Raw genomic sequence first — 17,632 nt, 5'->3', positions numbered from 1 at the left:
GGGAACACCTAGATTAGGTCGCACAGGAATGTGTCCAGGCAGGTTTTGAATGTCTCCACAGAGGAAGACCCCACAACCTCTCTGGACAGCCCGTTCCAATATTCTGTTACCACCACCATGACGTTTTTTTTTCTAGCATTAATGTGGAACCTCTCATGTTCCAGCTTGTACCCATTGCCCTTATCCTGTCACTGGATGTCACTGAGAAAAGCCTGGCTCCATCCTCCTGACAGACATCCTTGACATATTTAGAAGCGTTCATTAGGTCACCTCTCAGTCTCCTCCAAGCCAAAGCTTCCTCAGACTTTCCTCGTAAGGGAGATGCTCTGGTCCCTTCCTCATCTTTGTGGCTCTGTGCTGGACTCTCTCAAGCAGTTCCCTGTCCTTCTTGAACAGAGGGGACCAGAACTGGACACAATACTCCAGATGCGGTCTCAGCAGGGCAGAGCAGAGAAGCAGGATAACCTCTTTTGACCTCCTAACCATGCCCCTTCTACTATGTCCCAGGGTGCCATTGGCCTTCTTGGCCACAGGGGCAGGTTGCTGGCTCATGGTCACCCTGCTGTCCACCAGGACCCGCAGGTCCCTTTCCCCTACGCTGCTCTCCAACAGGTCAGTCCCTAACCTATGCTGGTATGTGGGGTCGTTCAGAGCAATTCAAATCCAGGCCACAGGCAGAGCTGTCAGCTGCTGCAGCTGGGCTGGAAATCTGCTCCTGCTGGTGTTCGCCATAGGGAATTAGGCCAAGGGAACAGCACTGGGAGGTCAGCCTCCAAATCCAATGTTTAAAGGGAGCTTTTTTTACACTCATTTTCACACATGCCTATTTGTGTGCCTTCATGCCATTGCGGAGCTCACCTGGCTGCATTTCCACATGCAAATAATCGGTATGCGTGTTTTCTGTGCTTGTGTATGCATGTGCATACATACACACTGACGGGAGGAGAGGCATTGCATTAAGCTGACTGCATCTACGATTGAAGCAGATTTGATAATGACCCTAAATATGGACCCAAGTGTTTCTTCTGCTGCTAACTGACCTAATGGATTTCATATTTGTATTTGCGGTATTTGTCACCACAAAATGCCAAGGAATCCTCAAGTTTGATAATGCCCCTCTCCTTACTCACTCAGCTGCAGCCCCTTACACAATACTTTGTCTGTCCGATTTACACCAAATTCCTGACAGGACCAACATACACCCTGTGTATTCACAGTTTCACTAAATGTCAGGGATTGGAAGGGAACTTGAAAGATCATCCAGTCCAATCCCCCTGCCTTAGCAGGAACACCTAGATTAGGTCACACACGAATGTGTCCAGGCAGGTTCTGCGTGTCTCCAGAGAAGGAGACCCCACAGCCTCTCCGGGCAGCCCGTTCCGCTGTTCTGTGACATTCACCATAAAGAAGTTTTTTTTTCTAGTATTAATGTATTCATTTTTGGTCAGATGCAGTGGAGTCTCCTTAACATCTCTGACACGTGCCCCCAGTGGACAGCAGAGCTCTGTGGAGAGGTTGTCGGGCAGCAGATGGGGGCCTCAGTGCCTCCCGACGTGGAGCCCCCAGTCACTAAGACAACGCCGGGCAACGGTGCCCAGCAGCTGCTCCCTGGCAGGGGCTCTCCATCACCCGCTGAGGTCATTCCCTGCGTCAGCATGGAACCGGAACCCCAGAGCCGATTGCATCACACAAACGTGCTGTGTTTGAGGGCCTGCAGGGTTGCCCTGGGGACCTGCCTGCTCCCCAGCCCGGGGCGTGTCATTCATTCTCTGTGAGGTGACACTGCAGTGCGGTGTCACAGTGGCCGCCTCATCCACCCTTGTGGAGCGGTGGGAGCGGTGGCTCAGTCCGCTTGTGGGACCCGCAGGAAGTGGAACCAGAGAGAGCTTTGCGTCTACCTGGAGGCATCCTGCTATCATGGAGAGGCTGAGAGCCCTTCGAGGTGAGTCCCTCCACCTCTCTGGACACCACGATGCTGCCCGGGCACACGTGTGCCTCCAGTGTCTGTTTAGGACGTGCCAGCAGCGCTGTCCTTGCTCTGCCGAGTGCAGCTGCTCACCGTGGTTTCCCCAGCACCCCAGCAAGGGGAAAGCTCCCTCCCCTGCCCCCGCCAACCACACGCAGCCTCGCGCTGTGGAGCTGGAGGAGCGTTTTCCCCCCACAGCTGGCCGGGTGCTCGGCCCTGGCTCCAAGCAACACCTGCAGCAGCTGCTCTGCTCTTTCCTTCCAGGTCTCTTTGCTTGTGTGGGCTGCGTGCCCAGGCGTACGCGTCGCAGGGAGAGAAGCAGGGTGTCAAGCCCTGTCCCTACCTGCGCCGCGACCTTACTGCTTCGGCGCCTGCAAGATCAGGAGGTGAGTTGGGCACATCCAGCCACCAACCCTTGCCCTCCTGGCCCAGGGCCACGGTGCCGTGGGTGCCAGGCCCGGCAGCACATCCACCGAGCGATGGGTGGCAGCGGGCAAAGCGAGCGTGACTGATCCTTGTCCCCAGGGTGACCGAGCGCAGGCGTACTGTGAGCTGGAGAGCGCCCTGTGCCAAGACAGCAGCCGCCCGCCGTGCGGAGTGGTGAACCGGCTGCTGGCAGAGGTGTCCCGGGACCTGACGGCAGCCCAGGTGAGGGCTCACTGCCAAGGGCAAAGGGAACCGCCTGCCCACGCTGGTGTTCTGCTGGCGGATGGTGGTGGCTTTGCTCTTCCAAGGGCCTCAGGCAGTCTCCTGGGCCGCGCGTCACCAGTGACTCTCTTCCAGGGCGTCACCAGCAATGTCAAGACAGCTGCCAGCAATGTCCTGGTGGCTCTGGCTCGGACGCACTTCACCTTGGTGATGGCTGAGCTCCAGAGCCACCTGAAGGCCGCGGGGGACATGTGCAAGGAGTTGGTGCTCATCACCCTGAGCAAACTCTTCAGCACCTATGGTAGAGTACCCTCAACCTCCTGACATCTGTAACAACCGGGAAAGGGGTCTCTGTCCTCTGAGTGTGATCTGCACTGAGCTGGGGGCTGCAGGGCTGCTGTCCACCTACCTTGCTGCCAGGACTCTGACTGTGGCCCTCTCCTTCCTCTCTGCAGCTCCGCAGTGCATCCCCTTTGTGTGGCTGATGCTGGCAGGCCTGCGCAGTGTGGTGGGCCAGGTGAAGAGTGGCCAGATCCTGCGCGTCGCTTGTGCTGGTGAGTGCCGGCCCCAGAGCAGCCCTGCTGCAGACTCTCACAGACTCCGTTTTCTCTCACTCTCTTAAAAAAAATAATAGTAATAATTTATTTTTTTTATTCTTTTGTTTTTTCAGTTTTGAAACAGTGGCTGGATGGAGTCAAGAATTACTTGTCCTCAGGAATGCAATGCCCCTGGACTGCCATGGAGAAAGAGCAGATCTATGAAAACCTTCACGAGCTGCTCTTCTCTGTGGTGTGGAACTGGCAAGACTGCCAGGAGGAACAGGTGAGCACTGCTGCATCCCCAGCCCAGGATGGCAGCAGGGGCACCCATGTCGGCAGCTCTGTCTGTGCCCAGTGGGCTGAGAGCTGAGGGGTGATGAGAGGGAGTGGGCTGGCTCTGCAAAGGGCCCTGAAGTGGCTCTGTGCCAGGGAGCAGTTGCATGTCACAGCACTGTGGCAGGAAGAGCTGGGGATGAGGGTACGGGGAAAAGCTGCCTGCCCTCCAGAGCGAGCCCATCTCCCGCTGGGCTTGGGGGTGTGGGGAAGGGGAAGGGGAAGGGGAAGGGGAAGGGAAAGCCCTCTGTGTAGGAAGGGCAGACCTTCAGTCTTTGATGCCGGGCCTCTGCCATCCTCTCCAGGACAAACAGGCCGTCCTTGGGGCTGTGGCTGCCATGTTGGAGGTTCTCCTGCAAGAGGAGCGGCACCAAGAGCACGTCTGGGAGCAGCTCCTCTGGCTCGTTCACCCGTGTCAGGAGATCCAAGACACCTGCAGGGTGGCCAAGGTGAGAGACATTGCGCAGGGCTCAGGGTGGACGTGGGGCCCGTGCAAATGCCACGAGGGGTCAGGGGGATGCAGGGAGGAGGTGGGGAGCCCTTGGAGAAAGAAGGAATGGGTGTTCAAGGGAGGTCTGAGGCTTCCTGAGCTCTTCAGTCAGAATAGGAACAACCCAGACAGGAGCCAGGAGGGAACCAAGAATCACTGGGGCTCATCTCCTGGGGATGGGAAGCTTCACCATCACTGTGGGGCTCTGAGTGCCTGAGGAGCTCTATGCTAACAACTGGGGGGACCACGTCCAGTTGCATCTGATGGGGGAGAAGTGGGCTGCTGGGTGGGAAATGCCTGCAAATGGTGCCCAAACACGGCTCGATTGAGAGCAGAGAGACCCTCTTGGTGCTGCTGGGAGGTGGGGGATAAACAAGAACGCCTGTGCAGGAGCTTCTCCCTGCAGAGAAACAATTGGGAAACAGTTTCTCCACTCCCGAGTGGCTAGATGTGGCTTCATCCCTTTCTTCCTCTCCTGCTCTCTTGCAGAGCCTCACTATCTTCCTGGAGGCCTTAGGGGGCATTCAGTCTGTAATCGCAGGGGACAAGTTTCTGGACGTCACCAGTGCCGTGTTTTACCAGGTAAGGGGAGCCTATCCTTGCGCCCACAGCAGTTTCCCTCTTGGCTAAGTTGACTGCAAAGCTCCGAGCCCCTGAATAAGGCGGCTCAGCCTTAGCTCCTGCATGCTCAAGGCAGTTCCAGAGCCATGCATGCACTCTCGGGGATGCCGTGGGGAGGGCTGGGTTTTGTCTGCCTGTCCTCTTCCCGAGAGTGCCCAGGGAGACGAGAGCGGGCAGCACAGTGTCTTTTCCGTCCTCAGTGCTGATGTGATTGTATCAAATGGACCTTGTTCCCACAGCTCTATGACGACAGCAAGCAGCACAGCGAGGCTGGTCGTGCACAGCTGACCCACTGCATCATGCTGCAGGGTAAGGAGAGGAGCTTTGGCCATGCTTGGCGCTGCCCTGGCCAAAACCTCTCTCACAAACCTCAGGCATGGGCGTGAGGTTCTTGCTAACATAGCGTGGGATTTCCTCCCTGCAGCCCGGATCTGCCCAGAGGAAACCATCCTGTTTCTGCAGTCGCAGCTGGGCGATGACTGGGAGCCTGGATGCGTGGCAGCCCTGGGTCTGCTGGGTGCTCTGGCTCGCTCTGATGGTCAGTACCACGGGTTGGTCAGTACCACGCCTTGGCACTGCCAGGGCTCCCTTCTGCCATCTGCGCTGTGGCTCCGCTCATGCTTCTGTGCATCTCTTGCAGAGCCCATGATGACGGAGATGCTGCCCCAGGTCGTCGAGGCTGTGCAGCGTCTGTGCAGCGACCCCAGCATCCGGGTGAGCTGGTTTGGGAAGGGAAAGCGCTGTCGGGGTGGTGATGCTGCTGCCAGCACGGGCACGGCTGGGGTGACTAGAGAGGTGCTGGGGCATTGGCCACACGGTCATGATGGCTCCTGTGGGGAGAGCAGGCAGAGTGGAGCGGGCAGGTCCCTGTGCTGTGCATGGAAAGTGCACAGCCTGGTGCTAAGGCCTGGCCCTCACCTCAGTAGCTAAAGCCTCTCCACTGCTCTTGGTGTCTCTGCTCATGCCCAAAGGGCTGCCCCGATGAGCAGGTGGCTTCCCTTTGCCTTCTGACCAGGAAAATCACACCCATAATTGACCCCTTGCAGGTGAGGACGGCTATTCTGTATTTCATCAAGGATCTGCTCAGTTCGAACACCCGGAGCTGCTCAGCCTGGGATGTGGTGGGGCACATCTTCAGGGAGTTCAGCCGCGCCACGGGAAGAAGGGTAAGGGCAGTGGGCAGCATCTTCCTTTGGAAGACCCGTGCTGCTCAGAGGCTGCTATACAGAAGCACCGCTGGGGCCACACCTGAGCCTCCTGAGAGGCTCCTGAGAGCTGAGCATAACCAGTGTTTCAACACCACTGTCGTGCAGGCAGCCGGAGACCTTTCTGCCCGGGAAGCCCAGGAAGAAGGAGCTCTCCAGGAGCTGTGCATGGACATCCTGGGATCACTGGACGTCTCTGTGAGAGGGATGTCCAAAGTAAGTCACGCTCTGCCCTGCTGCTGCTCCCTGCCTTTGCACCACGTCTTCCTCGTCCCATTCCAAGACCCCAGGTCTCTCCTCCAACGTGCTCTGAAGCACACGGGACTCGGGGAAATTCACAGAGTCCTCTTCATCTCTGAGCAGAAGCAGGAATGCTGACCTGCTCCACTGCCTCGTTCCCTACAGCTCCTGTGGCCGCGGCTGCTGTTGTTTGTGGTGCCAGCGCAGTACACAGGCATGCTGATCCCAGTCTCCCGCTGTGTCTGTGCCCTGGCTGAGAGAGAGGAGCTGACAGGACGGCCGATAGAACACCTGGATCCCCATTTTGTCAGCTCCATGTTTCAAGGTAGGAGCAAAAACTCCCCCAGTGAGCTCTGCTGACCTGTGGTAGCTCCCAGAAGGGACAGCGGAGGTGTGCATGGCTGGGCACGCAGTGTCTTGGAGTCTAACTCAGCACTTCTTTTCTCTTTGCAGGCCCACTGCTGACGCCCCAGACACTGCTGGCACGACTGCTGGTGAGTAGATGCTCCAGAGGCCGGTTCTACGAGCACCCAGGAGGAAGCAGCATGGCCATGGGCAGAGCTGTTGGCTGTTCCTTGCCTGCCAGAGCAGAGCCGAGCTGCTTCCATCCTGGGGGGAAGCCGTTGCTCTTGCTGCAGAAGTGACCCTGCTTTTTCTTGCTCTCACTCAGGTGGTGGCAGGCAGCCCTGTTGCAGGCAGCAAACTCCAAGCTGCTGCCTTACTGCTGATGAAGAACCTCCACGGCAGGTTCCACAGGGCTGTGGGGGCCATGTGGGCTACTGAGATCCCCCTGCTGCTGCAGTGTCTTGAAGGTAAAGCACTGGAGGGGAAGAAGAGGCAGAGGCAGGGAAGGGAAGGGAAGGGGGGGAGTGAAAATGCAGCTCTGTAGCATGGCAGAGGGGAAGCACTGCCTGCAGCCCAATTCTTGCTCTGCTGCTGCTCCCATTCCTGGGAGTCAGCTCTGAGGCCCAGGGACCTATCCCACCAGAGATCTGCCCATTCCAGGACAGGGATGGGCCCTTCATGTCCCCTCAGACAGCAGCCTTGGAGCACTTAGTTCCGTGTTCCTGTGGAGGCAGTGCTTGTGGGGAGGGACAGGTCATTGTGGAGGAGGCGCGGGTCCCAGCTTGGCAGTGTCAAGTGCCCAGGCCAAGCCAGGTTTGCAGCAGCTCTTCTTCTGTGCCTTGATCCCAAGTAAGGGTCTTTTTCTTCCTATTGCTGTGCAGGGAGAAATGAGAGCTTCCCGGACACTGCCGAGTTTGAGCGCCGTCTGCTAAAGGTACAGCATTGCCGGGAGGCGCGGTGCAGAGAAGTGCTTGCCTGCCCCAAGTAGCCCCGCTCCCACGTGAGCCACTGTGGGGCAGGAGCAGCCTCTCAAGCGCCTTTGTGGCGCTGCCTCTTCCGCTCTGTCCCAAGCCCAGGGGGGTCTTAGGAGAAGAGGGCGGGTGGCTTCAATGGAGGGAACGCTGCGGGAGCTGGGAGAGGCACTGTTCTTCCAGGCACCTCTCCCCAGAGGGCTGCAGCAACTTGGGAGTGAGGGAAGAGGCAAAGGGCAAGGGAACATTGTCTTCTCCTGTTCTCCAACAGTTCCTGAAGGCATCGCTGGACACCATAGAGGAGAAGGCATGGATCGAGGCCCTGAGCTGTGAGCTGAGCCAGCGGCTGAGCAGCTCTGCCAGCAGCTCTGCAGAAAAGGTGAGTTCCCCCCGGCTCTACCCAGCGGTGCAGCTGCAGGTGTCCAGCTGGGGCTGGGGCTGCGGCTGGTGCTCTGCCCACGCGGGATGCTGATGCTGCTTCCCCAGTCTGTGCCCCTCAGAGGGCCTTTCCCTGCAATCTGCCCAGGGATGGCTAAAGCTCGGCCCCGCAGCTGCTCTCAGCAACCGCCAGGGAGCTTGGCTCCTTCCCACCTGGCCCTCCACCAGCAGGTTAAGCTGCTGCCACATCTCAGCTTCTTCCTGCCCTTCCCATGCAGTCGTTCCTGTACAAGGCTCTGGGCACGGTGCTGGGATCCTGTCAGGGAGTCCTCCACGTGCAGGAGAAGCTGCTGCAGCACCTGGAGGAGGCAAATGCAGAGGAGCCACGTGAGGCCCAGGTGAGCTCTCCTCTCCTCCAGCTCCTGTGAGCATCCCCGCTCTGGCCCTGGGGCAGAGGCCTTCTCCTGGCCCTGCTCCGGGCCTTTCAACCTCCGCACTGCTGCCATTTTGCTCAGGAGAGGACCTGCAGATTCAGGCCTGTGCCAACGGCCCCTTGTTCTTTTGTGCAGGGAATCGTCTCTCTTCTCAGCCATGCTGCTGAGAACAACTTCCACACAGTCCTGGCCACGCTCACCATGTTTGCGTCCAGGCTGTGCAAAGGCCGCAATGCCAGGATTTCCAGGCGCAAGAAGGTAAAGCGTTACGGGTTTCCATCTTGGCATTCTTCGGCCTTGTTTTCCCTGCAGCTCCTGCCTTGGGAGCCCAGGTGCATCGCGGGGCACTGGGGGCCGTTAGCGAGTGTCTCAAGGCATTTCTTCCCACACAGATGGAGCTGGACAGCACGAGAGCTCATGCCACACGCAGCGCTCTCATGCTGGCCCACGGCAGCGTGGCACTGCGTGCCTCCAAAGAACAGCTGCTCGCCCACCTGGAGGGAGACATCGTGGGCAACGTCCTGATGCTCTACAGCTGCAGCTGCCGGGTGAGAGCTCAAAGCGTGCCAGGGTGTCAGAGCACCCCGCTGCAGCCCCTCCACACGGGGAGATGCTGAGATGGGCCTTCCCTTTCCAAAGGTCCCTCGGGGAACTGTTTGTGCCCAGATAAAGATCCAAGCCCTTCCCTTAGCGTTGTCTCCCCGTTTGTCCCTTGCAGCCCTTGTCCCTTCCCGCAGTTCAAAGAATGTTCTTGTCTCTTGCTCCTCAGGACTTGCAGAACAACCTCGCGCTGGTGCAGAGCATCACCGACTGCAGCTCTGCCTACCAAGCTGTGGGTGGTTCTGCAAGCTTTAACCCCTCCCTGAAGGGAAAGCTTCTGGAAATCCTGATGGTGAGTGCCTAGAGACAGGGCTGTCTGCAGAGGAGCTCTGGGCTGTGCCACAAGGCTCGCTTCCCTGGGGGCATGCAGGTGTCCAGCAGCCACACGTCTCCAGCTGGTGGGGACTTTGGGTGCTGGCAGGCAGCGGCTGGACAGCGGGCTGGGTGCACCAGCTGCTGCATCCTGCAGCGCTTCCATGGGAAAGTGATGGGGCTGGTGTGTGGCAGCTGTGCCTGTCTTGGGGCCGGGTGGAACAGCTCATGTGTGCCCCTTGCCCACTTTGACACTGTCTCTCTGGGACTTGCAGGACCTGATGAAGAAGTATTACTCGGGCATCCCTGTCTCCCCGGTGCCTCTCAAGGTGGTTCTGGCCCTGGAGCAGCTGAGGTAAGGGCTGAGGTTGCAAGTCAGCATGGTGATCCCCATTTTGGGTAGCTCCTGAGGGCCTGGAGGGGTCGGGGGGGAGGAGCTACATCTACAGCAGGAGAGACGGCTGGGCTGTTGTGCCCAGCAAAGCTGAGGTTCTGGGCAGGGAGAAAGGCCCTGGTGCTCCTGTCCCCTGGCAGGAAAGAGAGGGAGAGCTGGGGTCTCCTTCCCTCCAGAGCGGGAGGTGGTTCACTGCTGCCGGGGAGGAGGTGGGCGCTGCTGGAACTGAAGGCAGTGCTCAGCAGCATGAGCTGGGTGGGGGTATTGGCTTTGTAGCTGTCAATTAGGAGAAACTCAGATGTTGTCTGAACCAGTCTGGAGAGGTAAAGAGCCTTTCTGATTTCTCTTCCTGTTTTCCTCCTCTCAGCAAGCTGAAGCCCTCTTCTGAAAGCAAGGACCTGCGTGAGATGTTGGTCCTGTGCTGCAAGAACATCGTGACACACCCTTCAGCAGAGATGCTGCTGAAGATCAGGAAGTCACAGCAAGCAGCACAGTACCTGCAGGTAACCTGCCGTAACTTTCCCGGCCACCTCTCGGTCGGAGCCCTACCTCAGCACACACAACCTCTGCTCTGGCAGCAGCCGTGATGCTACACGTCACTCCCCTCTTCTGCCTTCAGCTTCAGCAAACAGCACTGAAAGCTCTGGGCCGGCTCATGGTGGTCCTGCTGGAGACAGAGCCCAGCGGCGGCTTCTTCCAAAACATAGTCCATGTGAGTATGTGTGGGGCAAGGGAGAAAGCATGGTGCCTGTCAATAGCGGGGGCAGAGATCTGGGGACTGAGAGGAGGATCAGAGGGGGAGAAATCTCCTGCTGACGTGCCAGCTCACTGCGAGCTGAAATGGGCAGAGAAATGGGCCCTGCAGGGGGAAAGCAGGAGCCAGCCCCTGGAGGCCACAGCCGAGGAAAAGCTCCTGGGATGGGAGGCAGGAGTGTCTGCAGAGAGCGGGGCGGCAGTGCCGGTGCTCAGTGAGGCAGGAGGCCACATGGAGCAACAGGGCAGGCCTTGAGGGAAAGTGCTGGGAGAGGGGTGGCAGGAACGGAAAGAAAAGACATCCTCAGTGAGACAGGTGCTCTACCCCAGGTCCTGCAGAAATGCATGGTATCGAGCAACGTGTGGGAGCGCGAGAGGGCCCTGCAGACCTGCTCCCAGCTGCTGTCTGTTTGTGAAGAGCTTCAAGTGAGTAAAGAGCCCCACCGCATGCCCCCTGCTCCCTCCCCAGCGCCCCAGAGCTTGAAGGCGAGCTCTGCCCAGCTGTGCATGCTGTGTCATGGTGGGAAGGCACAGATGGGAGAAGCTGGGGAGAGCTGGGGCCGTCTACAGCTTTGTTCCTGCCTCTCACCCCTGCAGAGAGGAGATGTCTGTGAACACTTTGGCTCCTTGGTGGGATTGCTGGCGCCTCTGACGTGTGACCCCATGCCCACATCCCGCCAGCTGGCCGTCACCTGTCTGAGCTCCCTTCTGCGAATCCAAGGTGAGTGGAGCAGGCGTGCTCCAGCCCTCTGCCCTCCTCCGTAGCACTACCAGAGCCCCACGGGCTGGGCCCTGTTTACAGGAGGGAGAGGCACCGTGCACAGCTCTCTTCTTGTCCCCACCCTGTCCTCTGTCTTTCCCCCGTGGAAAGCAGTTTCATTTCCAGAAGCATGACTTCCCTTTTCTCTCTGTGCTCTTTCCAGCCAAAGCGACCAACACGGACATCGAGACGGGTGACATCGGGAGCCTGTGCGAGGGGCTGCACGCCTGCAGCATCGCCTCTCAGCTCCAGACCACATCCAAAATGGCCATGGTAAGTGGACCCAAGAAGGGGTGGTGTGATCTCTGTGGGTAGGCTTCTGCACGACCCTGTGCAGCTCCCAGCCTCTGACACTGTTTCCAAAATGAGCTGTTACCCTGAGTGCTCTTTTCCCAGTGCAAGTAGCAGGAGGCTCTGAGCTACGTCTGGCCTTCAGGCACCCAGTGCAAGGCTCTGACTCCATGATGTGCGTTTGTGTGTGTGAGTGCACTTGCATGCATGTGTGATTGTGGCTGCTGGGAGGTCGGCTTTGCATGTAAGCAAACACCATGGGTGCAGAAGCTGAGAGAAGGCTCAACCGCCTTCCGTATCAACAGCAGGGTACAGACAGCTGCAGCAGAGCAGTGATGGGATCTCTCCCGCTTCTCATTTCTCTGCAGATCGTGTGCAGGAACTTCCCCCTAGAACGCACCGTTGACTTCATGACTGCCATCAAGGAGACCATCCGGAAAGCCAACGGAGTGCGTGTGCGTGCGTGTGGGAAGTGGATGACCACCTTCCTGCAGATGCACGGGAAGGACCTCAGTTGGAACGTAAGAGACTTTCTGCCACGTGTCTTGGACTTGTTCTGGCTGTTGCGCTATGACTTGTGCCGTTTGCCCCTTGTGCTCAGGGCACGGAGACCAGGGTAGCTGGCATGAAATTCAGGCTTAGGACTTGGCAGCACGTCAAGGGAGCAGGCACTGCTCATGCGCTGAATGTCCATGGTTGGGCCCTGCAGAGTGCAGGATGCAGCAAGTCATTCTTTCTCCCCTTCTTCTCTCAGGTGCCTCCGATCCTCTACATCCTGCGCAGCATCACCTCGTTTGCGCAGCAGAGCACGTTCCTGCCCTTCCTGTGCCAGGCGGTGGTCATCCTCACCCGCCGTCACACTGAGGCCGTGATGAGCAACTTCTCCCGGCCGCTTGGGCCAACGGACAGGTACTGGCACTCCCGCCTTTGCTGTTGCTGCAGAGGGATGTAGGGAGGAGGCAGCTTTTCTTTTTTGTGAATAGCCTCAAGTTGCGACTCTGCTTTTTCTAGTGAGACGTGGAGGAGAATAAGAGAATTTTGTCTTCAGCGATGGAGCCAATAGAAAAAAGAAGAAAGGATAAGAAAGGAAGAGAGGAGAGGAAAGGAGCAGGGAAGGAAAAAGGGAATGAAAAGGGAAATTTGAAAGGAGAAAAGCAGAAAAGGAGAAAAGAAGAGAACGAGAAAAGAGAAGATGAGCTTAAAAATTGTTTTATTTATTATAAATAAATATATATATATATATAAAAATAGTACTTTTTTTTTTTTTTTTTTTTTTTTTTTTTAACCAAGTCTTTATTTCAATAGCTGCTGTCTCTTCTCCATACCAGTTACAGAATCACAGTCACCAAATGTCAGGGATTGGAAGAAACCTCAAAAGCTCATGTAATCTAATCCCCCTGCTGGGAACACCTAGATTAGGTCGCACAGGAATGTGTCCAGGCAGGTTTTGAATGTCTCCACAGAGGAAGACCCCACAACCTCTCAGGACAGCCCGTTCCAATATTCTGTTACCACCACCATGACGTTTTTTTTTCTAGCATTAATGTGGAACCTCTCATGTTCCAGCTTGTACCCATTGCCCTTATCCTGTCACTGGATGTCACTGAGAAAAGCCTGGCTCCATCCTCCTGACAGACATCCTTGACATATTTAGAAGCGTTCATTAGGTCACCTCTCAGTCTCCTCCAAGCCAAAGCTTCCTCAGACTTTCCTCGTAAGGGAGATGCTCTGGTCCCTTCCTCATCTTTGTGGCTCTGTGCTGGACTCTCTCAAGCAGTTCCCTGTCCTTCTTGAACAGAGGGGACCAGAACTGGACACAATACTCCAGATGCGGTCTCAGCAGGGCAGAGCAGAGAAGCAGGATAACCTCTTTTGACCTCCTAACCATGCCCCTTCTACTATGTCCCAGGGTGCCACTGGCCTTCTTGGCCACAGGGGCAGGTTGCTGGCTCATGGTCACCCTGCTGTCCACCAGGACCCGCAGGTCCCTTTCCCCTACGTGGCTCTCCAACAGGTCAGTCCCTAACCTATGCTGGTATGTGGGGTCGTTCTTGCCCAGATACAAGTCCCTACGCTTGCCCTTGTTATATTTCATTAAAGTTCTCCCCGCCCAACTCTCCGCCTGTCTAGGTCTCGCTGGGTGGCAGCACAGCCTTCAGGCATGTCAGCCACTCCTCCCAGTTCTGTGGCATCAGCAAGCCTGCTCACAGTGTGCTTTACTGCCTCATCCAAGACACTGATGTGTATGTTGAATAGTACGGGTCCCAGTACTGATCCTTGAGGGACTCCACAAGATACAGGCCTCCAACTTGTCTCACTCTGTTCCACTGACCACAACTCTCTGGCTTGTTTCCTTCAGCTGGTTCAAGTCCACGTCACTACTCAGTTGTCAAGATCACGCTTCCTCAGTTTAGCATTTAGTATTTATCATGAGTATTGTAGTGCCTTATTAGCTCACTCTGCGTGTGTATCTGTGATAAATACAGGAGCACTTTGGTCTTACATGGTCTTTCTTGGACTCCTTATTTTACCGTAGAGTTTCTGAGTTCTGTTAGACCTGGGCTTTGGCCTTGCAAGTAGCAACAAGCCTGGCTGAAGCTGCCCTGCTGGCGCCCAGCCACCTCCATCCTGGCCTCAGGATGCGTCTCTTAGCTCCACGTTCCATCTTGCCAGGCTCTCACTGAATGCACACTTTGCTTTGTTTTATTTTCTGCCCCTGCCGACAGGCACGGCTTAGGCAAAACACTTGAGTATTTTGTCTTGAAGTATTTACTTCCTCAGAAGCCTCCAGCCTGGCACCCAGTCAGATTCCCAAAATAAGCCAGTAAGGACTTAAGTAAACTGCTTGCAGGTGTTGCCCAGCTGCTTCATTGTGAAGAGCCCTTGAACTTTGCACAGGCCCTTCAAGCCAGAAAAGGATGGCCAGGACCTACCCTGCTGCCTACTCATCCTGATGGGCTGCTCCTGCCCCCAGGCTGGGATGGGGCTGCCCAGCCCTCCTCCTCCAGCTGCCTGCTGCTGCCTTTTTTCCACTCACAGTTGGCACTCTGAGAGCATCTTTAACACTGCTGTTTATGAGATACTTGGCCATCTCCCCCACCGCAGACAATGGAAGAGGAAAATGAAGCAATTGGCAGCAGCCAGCCAAATGGCTCCCTCCAGAAGTTGTCTGTTGTCTGAAGCAGAGGAAGGGGGCCCACGCAGAGACCTGGGGAGTCCTGTCCCCATCCAGATCAAGGGGCCTGGCAAGAAGGCAGTTTCATCCCCTGACTGAGCAAAAGCCAGATAACCAGGTTAGAACCTGGTTAGATAACCAGGTTATCTCCACCGGGTGTAGATGATGAAGAGAGAGTTTAACACCAGGTTTCTGCTGTCTGTAACATGCATACATCTGGACACAGACCTATGCTCCACCAGCAGTGTGCATACATCTGGACACAGACCTATGCTCCACCATAGCCTTGGGGGTAGCCCTACTTACCCCCAAGCTTTGCTCCCACAAGCCAACCCTGTCCCCCACTACCACTAACAGCAGAGCAATTTAAATCCAGGCCACAGGCAGAGCTGTCAGCTGCTGCAGCTGGGCTGGAAATCTGCTCCTGCTGGTGTTCGCCATAGGGAATTAGGCCAAGGGAACAGCACAGGGAGGTCAGCCTCCAAATCCAATGTTTAAAGGGAGCTTTTTTTACACTCATTTTCACACATGCCTATTTGTGTGCCTTCATGCCATTGCGGAGCTCACCTGGCTGCATTTCCACATGCAAATAATCGGTATGCGTGTTTTCTGTGCTTGTGTATGCACGTGCATACATACACACTGACGGGAGGAGAGGCATTGCATTAAGCTGACTGCATCTACGATTGAAGCAGATTTGATAATGACCCTAAATATGGACCCAAGTGTTTCTTCTGCTGCTAATTGACCTAATGGATTTCATATTTGTAACTAGGCAGTGGTTAGTATTGTGAGTTTCTTTTTGTTTGCTGCAAGAGAAAAACAGGAAATACTGGGATACTGGATATAAGGAAAAGATCTTTAACAGTGAGGGTGGGGAGGCACTGGAACAGGTTGCCCAGAGATGTGGTCCCTGGAGACTTTTAAGGCGAGGCTGGATCAGGCCCTGGGCAACCTGATGTAGCTGTGGTGCCCCTGTTCATTGAAGGGGACTTGGACTAGATGGCCTTTAAAGGTCTCTTCCAACTCTAAGGATTCTGCGATTCTATAACAAATACCATATTTGCACATGGAAACTGCCATGAAATAGTCCCCCAGGCAATTGCCAGTAGTGGGTTACTAATAGACTGGAGCAGTTGCACTCTAATTTATGATGGCACATTCTGGGGCAGTAATCCATAGTGACTATACACACAACTTGTGTGCATACACAACAAAGTGCTATATATGCATATTAATTTATTTTAATAGCAACAGTATTCTAGATCCTCAATCAAAAAGCATAGTGTTTGTTGTCAGAAATGAAAGCATGTATTTGCAGAAGGGGAGAAAAAGACCCAGAACAATAACTGAAACAACAGATTAGTGCTTTAGGGGAACACATCTGTCATCTCCAGGTATGCATCTTGCTGCTGTACAGACCTCTTCCTATTCCTAAAAGTGCATCCCTGCAGTGTGCGTTCATGCTCCACTTTATCTATTTGTCCGTTTGTGCCCTCCTCCCCTCTTTCCTCTTGCTGTTCCTTTTCCCCCTCATTTCCTTCCCCCTGTGATGCCATCCAGCCGCTCTGCTACACTTGGCACATGAGAAATCTGGGAGCCTCAGCTCTTCGATGAGATCAACAGGCAGAGTGGGGAAAATGGCCACTGAAAAATAATAAAAAATGGGCATTTTACAGCCCTTGAACTGGGACTATTCTGGAGCGCTAAATGGTCTTAATAAGTAAATAAAATGCAAGCTATTTATTAGAGAAATCAGAATGGCACCTTTGTATCTGTTTCTGTCTCATGAGGAAAAAGATATAATTAGGTAGATTTTTTTTTAATTAAAAACCCACTTAATTTGGAATCACTCCAGCCTGCTGAATAAGTGTGTATCTAAGTGAACTTATAAATACATTTTCTGTACCAGATAGAAAAAAACCTTGGAGGGAGTCTCCCTGGTTCATTGTATGGGCGCACATTGGGACAGCTTTAAAAACATTTTAGTGCAGTTGATGGACCATGACCTCTTAGTATCAGTCAAATCCAGATTTATTTTCTAGGAGATATGCTATTTGAAGTTTGTTTGAGCCAAGTTAGAGAAGTCTGCCATAGAATTTTTTCAGGATCAGTCCAAGGTACTCTCCAGCTCATGCCAAGCGATAAAACCTTTCTTTTTGTGTGCTTTTCTGGACAAAGCTGATCTCTCCTTACGAGCAGATTATCTTCACAAGGTTCTATTGACAGAGATAGCCATATTTTAAACAAGGAAGTTTTACTTTTCCTTATTCAGATACTGAAACAAAAGGAAGAGTGATTTACATATGTTGTACATATAAAAGGAGGGAACAGGCATGTACTCAAATATTGTACTAATTATTTTTCAGTTGTAGCTCTCCATATGTTTGCACTGCAGTCAGAACAATACAAGAGCTCTCCTGTGGTTAATTTTACACCTGTAAAGTCCCCTGGATACAAACCAAGACAGTGTGGCCAAGTGGATAAAGTCTCTGGCTTATCTTGCCAATGAATTCATATGCTCTGGGAGTTAGAGAAGATGGGAAGAGCACAAGGAATTCAATTATTCTCAGTCTTGAGCAGATTTTCATTACTTTTACCCTTCCTACCTGCAAGGAACAAAACCCCTGCAGCTTTATGTCTCTAATGCAAGCACTCAGAAAACCCCTTAGCATTCCTCTGTGTTTGTGTGGGCAAGGAGGGAGGGATCCTGAGTTCCCTCTGTGTAGCCTCTGCGGGATCTGTGCTTTGTGCTTAGGAATAAGCTCTCTGTTATCATCACCCCAAAAGCAACCAAGCTGCTGTGTTTTTCTCCCATTACAGCGGATGGAGTCTGCAGGGTTTCCACACTAAGCCTTGGAACAGGCGACCTTGGGCAAGGCACAATACCTGTTCCTCACCTCCCCCCCTCTATGAACAGAGAAGTGATGCTCCCTGCCTCCCTCTGCTTACCTTCTCAGGGTAATACTGCCTAGCAAGGACTGTCTCTGCTGTGTGTCCCCCACCCACCACAGCAGGCTCAGACCTCCGCCGTAGTCACTACACATTACTGTAATAGATATTAATAGAAATAATTAGCGCTCCACAATTGTGCAGATTTAATACGCCTGGGAGTCTGACACTAATTTATCAATAGCATAGTTTACAGTACATCATTGGTATTCTTTGTGAGCTGTG

General features: G+C 54.6%; 1 pseudogene; it reads left to right on the top strand.

The window, feature by feature from the left end:
• The first annotated feature begins 1,830 nt into the window (after positions 1–1,830).
• On the top strand, positions 1,831–12,472 carry LOC128076405 (maestro heat-like repeat-containing protein family member 2B; annotated as a pseudogene).
• The last annotated feature ends 5,160 nt before the right edge of the window (positions 12,473–17,632 follow it).

This window comes from Tympanuchus pallidicinctus, unplaced genomic scaffold, assembly GCF_026119805.1.
Source record: "Tympanuchus pallidicinctus isolate F22 unplaced genomic scaffold, pur_lepc_1.0 scaffold14, whole genome shotgun sequence".
NCBI lineage: Eukaryota > Metazoa > Chordata > Aves > Galliformes > Phasianidae > Tympanuchus > Tympanuchus pallidicinctus.
This window is presented reverse-complemented; position numbering and strand designations above follow the sequence as displayed.